The following is a 6,171-nucleotide window of genomic DNA, read 5'->3' on the forward strand; positions in this document are numbered from 1 at the left end:
TAGTCAATGCCTTTTATAATATAAGGTCATTTTTTGACTTTGGTGGTGCTACCCTCAAAAACCCCTGGAGGGGTGTTGCCCCTCAACGCCACCCTGTACTGTGACAGTGAGTGCACTTGGGACCCCACAGGGGTGCTTCCCCTTGACCCTGTCTTTGGAATGCTGCCCCCAAACCCCCATAGAAATAATCTAGAGGGAAATTGTGCTGAATAAATCTTTGAGTCTAATTAGGCTCCACATCACAACAATCTCCCACTTGGAGACTGATCATAGCATTACTAAACCTATACCTCCCACTGGAATATTAAACCACCGTAGACTCTACTATTCTTTTAGTTTGTTTAGTCTAGAGTACCAACCGAAGTTGAAGAGGATTTAAGCTTCTCCCTTGTCACTACCTTTGTCAACATATTTTTGGATTATCATTTTTATGTATCTTCTCTAGCTTTAAGTGTCCATCATCCAAAATTGACTGAATGAAATGGTACCACAAATGTATGTATTTTGTCTTTGAATGTAGAGCTAAATTCTTTGCAAGATAAATGGAACTCTCGCTATTTGTGAAAAAATATTTATCCCTTTGTGGGTGTACCAATTCTTCCAAGAAGAGATGAAGTGATATCATCTCCTTGGCTTCCTTTTTAGCAGCAACATACTCTACCTCTGTAGTGGATAATGCATTAACCTACTATAATTTAGAAATTAAACTCACTGTTGCCCAACCAATAATAAATACAAAACCTATAGTACTCTTCCTAGTCTCAATATCCCCTACTAAATATGAGTCAACATTGCCCCATAAATTAGTAGTAGAGCCCCAAAATTGTAGACATTTACTAGATGTTCCTATCAAATATCTGAGAATCCATGTAACTGCATTCCAATGCTCAAGCCCTGGATGACTCATATACCTGCTAATGACTCCCACTACATGTGTGATATATAGCCTTTTACATATCATAGCATACATCAAGCTTCCTACAACTTAAGCATAAGGTACCTTAGACATCTTATTCCCCTCTTTTTATGTCTTGGGACACATATCCTTAGTCAAATTCAAATGACCAGGTAAAGGTGTGCTAACAACTTTAGCATTCTCCATAGAGAAATTTTGCAACACCTTCTTAATATAATCAACTTGAGATAAAGTCAATTTCGTGTTCTTCCTATCTCTACAAATCTTCATACCAAGTATTTTTTTTGCGACCCCCGAATCCTTCATAGAAAATGCACATGCTAACTAGCATTTCAGCCCCATAATATGATCCATGTTATACCTAGCTACAAGCATATCATCAACATATAAACATAAAATAATGTAGTTTTCATCATCCAACCTCTTAAAATAAACAAAATGATCTAAATGACACCTATTGTATCCATGCTCGTGCATAAACCTGTCAAATTTTAGATACCATTACTGAGGTGCCTACTTCAAGCAATATAAAATTTTATTCAATCTACACACTAAGCTCTCCCTCAAATCCCTGTGGTTGTGTCATATATATCTCATCATCCAAATTGCCATGAAGGAAGGTTGTTTTAATATCAAGATGCTCTAAATACAATTTTTTAGTAGCCCCAATACTTAAAATAGTGTGAATAGAAGTCATTTTAAAAACAAGATAGAATATCTCATCAAAATCAATGTCTTTTTTCTATGCAAATCCTTTTACAACTAACCTAGCTTTTGTTGGAGTTGAGGAAAGCCAACTCCGAAGACGCCAAGATCACCTGCATGCGAAACCTGTCAAAGAGAAGCCATAGAAGGGAAAAGCATGGAGCACGGGCAAAAACCCTAAACAGACATGAGAAACACCATGAATGCAAACACAAGAAAAAATGTATTTACAATAATGTGATGTTGTTATGATGTTATGTTTTACAATGAGAGAGAGCCCGAATATAAAGAGCTCATGGAAGCTTGTAGAACAAGCTGGAAGATAAGTGTGACAACTAGAAGGGAACAAATTCTCGTGTTGTCAACAACTAACCACTACATGCATTAAATATAAAATATTAAATAAATGCATGACCTAAGTAAGCTTAAGCAATAGAATAAATAATTAATAATTAATTATTTACTCTAACACCCCCCCTTAAGTGCAACTTAGGGAAATGCCTTAAGCTCACAAAGCTAAGATGAATGCATAATGGGTCCCGGCAATGAGGCCATGTTAGGTACCCATGTATAATGCAAGAAGAATGCAACCTCTGTAAGTGAGGAAAGAGAGAAAACCACATGGGAAAAACCCTCCCCCAAAAAGAGGTAAGAACCCAGTGAAGAGCTGAAGAAGTCTCCAACTAGGGAAATTGTCCCCTAAAACAGGAACAAGGAATGATCATGAAGAAGCAGCATCACTGAAGCATGAAGAAGTCGCAAATCTGCCAAACTGCTGATCTGAAGAAACCTCCATGGAAGAAGAAGGCACGAACTGAGCATGTCTATATGGTAGATGATCCATCTCACCGAAATGCATAGGTAGCCAGCCACTGCAATCGCCTTGTATATAGGATCAACCACTAAATACATAGTTTACACTATCGAACCATCGAACCATGGATGCATTAGAACATAGCATAACCCCCCCTTAATGCAGATGGGGTGTGATGACAGGCAACTGAGAAGGTGAGCCAAAATCTCCTGCAAACGAACCAAGAACGAGGAGAGAAGGAAAGAGGTACAGACACCGATAAAGACACGGTCTAACTGACTCTGCATGGGGCTAATGTCGTGGAAGGGACACTCACTTGACAAAGGGAGAATGCCTAAAACAGTAAACAAATAATCCCCCCCATGGTGCTTTATGAAATAGTGCATGCACAGCTAACTCAAAACAACGTTCATGACCCCCAGAATGCAAAAGTGACAGTTTATCTCAGTGTGAAATAGAAAAGTGCTTCAAAAGGATAGCTAAAATGATCAGAACTGAAAAAGAGCTAAACCAAAAGAAAGTACAGCCAAAAAGAAAGCAAACCATGCTAGAAAAATGATCCTCGGGCCTAAAACACTCAAAATATCCACCATAGAGAAAAAATGCCAAAACTATGATAGAAAGAGAAGAGGCCAAAAACAAAGAAAAATGACTACTTTTTTGAAAAGTACACAGAACCAGCTTTCCAGAAATATAAAGTTTTCAAAAAACTGAAATGGGATGTAAAAGATATGCATGTCGGAGTCAAAAATAGGACTTCAGACGTCAACAGAAAAAATGAGCAATAAAAAAAGCATCAAAACCAAAAAATACCTAACCAAAATCTCCGTCTTGGAACCAGCTTTCCGGCGCTTCTTTCGGATCAGAAAAATACCTCCGTATGCAAGAGTTATGGCCAAAAAACCACAAGTAGGTCCAAAACCAAATCAGGAGAGGTGCAAGGCAAGTTGATGATATCGCGCTGATGTCAGCAAGTCATGCGATTAAATTTGACGGCTTGGAGGTCGTTGCCGCAAAAAAATGCCATGTGGCATCGCCACATGGTAGGGGCCACGTGGCAATGTGCCACGTAGCATGCCTGCCACGTGTCACGCGCGGATTGGATGCCTTCCGCTGACTGTGCATTAGGGCCAACTGTCTGGCAGGCTGAGCTGACGGCGGGCGGAGGCGGCTGCAGGGGCGGCGGAACCGGGAGGCAGTGGCCGCAGGGCGGTGAAGACGGAGGAGCCGCCGACAGAGGGCGGCGGACGGGCGGCGACCGGGAGGAGGCTGGGCCGCGGCGGAGTGCGGGCGGCGCTGCCTGCTGCGGCCGCTGCGGGCTGCGCGCAGGTGGCGCGGTGGTGGCCCGGCGGTGGCGCGGCAGCGGCGCTGCCGAAAATATATTTTTAAAAAAAAAAAATCCGTCTCTGCTTCCGTACGACCATACGGCAAACCTTGGAGGCCTCAAAAATTTGCCAAAATTGCCCTGTCTCCAAAAATGAAAAGCTTTATATGAATCCTGACTACAAACGACCTTCCGGATCTAATGGTGATGTCCGTTTGGTCCCAAAGTGCTTCAAAAAATTGATGATCCCCTGATTTGAAGAAAAATTGCACAAACAAACTAGGGTTTGTGACTCCAAATCACGGCTTCAAAATTTCTTCAACGAAGCTGCAGCAGGAAGGCTCTGATACCATGTTGGAGTTGAGGAAAGCCAACTCCGAAGATGCCAAGATCACCTGCATGCGAAACCTGTCAAAGAGAAGCCATAGAAGGGAAGAGCATGGAGCATGGGCAAAAACCCTAAACGGACATGAGAAACACCATGATTGCAAACACTAGAAAAAATGTATTTACAATAATGTGATGTTGTTATGATATTATGTTTTACAATGAGAGAGAGCCCGAATATAAAGAGCTCATGGAAGCTTGTAGAACAAGCTGGAAGATAAGTGTGACAACTAGAAGGAAACAAATTCCCGTGTTGTCAACAACTAACCACTACATGCATTAAATATAAAATATTAAATAAATGCATGACCTAAGTAAGCTTAAGCAATAGAATAAATAATTAATAATTAATTATTTACTCTAACAGATTTAAATATTTTCTTACCTAGTTCCTCTTATTTTAACCTATAAACCAATTTATTCTGTAAATCCTTTTTACCTACATGCAACTTGCATAAATCACATGTCTTATTTTTCAGCAAAGATTTCATTTCTTCTTTCATTATAGACTCCCACTAAATCTTTGTATCCACCTACACAGCTTCATCATAACATTCAAGTTCACTAGTATCAGTAAGTAAAATATAATACAAAGAAGGAGAAAATCTTTCTCAAGGTATATTGGGCCCTGTTGACCATCTAACATTCATTGGTGTGTGTGGTATTTGTTGTTTCTGTTATTATAGATCATGAGGAACTACTGGAACAACAGATTTTGGAGTACCATCCAACAATACATAATAATTTTATTTCTTCACATGTTGCTGCAATAGATCTTTGTACAATACTTTCTCATTGAATATGACATCCTTGCTCCTTATAATTTTATGATTTTCAAAATCCCAAATCCTATAACAAAATTCATTAATGTCATATCCAACAAATACACATTTCTTTGACTTAGCTTCTAGCTTGGTTCTATTTTCAGAATCTATATGAGCAAATGCTTCACAACCAAAGGTTTTGAGAAAAGAGTAACTCACCTTCTGTAATGTCCCCACTTTAACATATAACTTAAATAATCAATAAGTATTATATATTAATATTAATATTAAAATAATAATATTTTACAAGTAATATTATATTATAATCATGTAATAATATCATATTATATGGTAATATGAAAATACAAATTAAATAATAATCTAATGTAATAAATAATGATATTATGATTAAGATATATTTTAATATAGTAATACTATATTAATAAAACATAATATAAATATAGTTGATATATTAATTGTAATATAATTATTAATATAATATATCTTATTATATTAATTGTTATAACTGAGCTTATAAATATATAATTATATTATTATTACTATAATATAACTACGAAATTAATATAATATATTATGAAAGGATGTGACTCTATATATATATATATATAGAATAAACTCTAGGAAAGGATCATCAGATGGAAGACTATCAAATTCATCAGATGAAAAATATTATCAAATTTGTACAAGTTAGGAAAAATCTATAAATACCCTAAAATGAGACATTACAAGTGGTATCAAAGCATCTTTCCTACCATCCTATGGAAAGTATTTAGTGGAATTCATCAAAAAATTTCTTGCCAACCTAAGGAGATGAAGAAAGCAAGAAATTTTAGATCATAAGCTACAAAGAAAATTTTATGGATAGTTGCAAGATTATTTTTTTAAGAACCAAATGATATTTGAATATTCCTGTGCAATCTATTTCAGATTAGAGCCCTTTATTTGTCTAAAATTAGTACAACAACAATCATGCATGAGAGATCATTTCCCTACTCACATACGCTAATTTTTTCATCCACTAGTACCTCTAATCAGACTCATGCAACTCCACTATACAACCTCCAGCTAGATCAAGCATACCAATGATCCCCACCTTTCTCTTTTGCAAGAATGATAGAGAATTTTGAGAACCCTAAATTTACCTAGTAAGAGATCATCATAGAATAACATTAGCCAAAGCACATTCAAATAAAGAGGTACAAAAAGTAGATTGAATATCCCCTTTTGCAAATTAGATGTG

This window comes from Cupressus sempervirens, chromosome 9 (genome assembly GCF_028749045.1).
Source record: "Cupressus sempervirens isolate cs-2001-9-10 chromosome 9, ASM2874904v1, whole genome shotgun sequence".
NCBI lineage: Eukaryota > Viridiplantae > Streptophyta > Pinopsida > Cupressales > Cupressaceae > Cupressus > Cupressus sempervirens.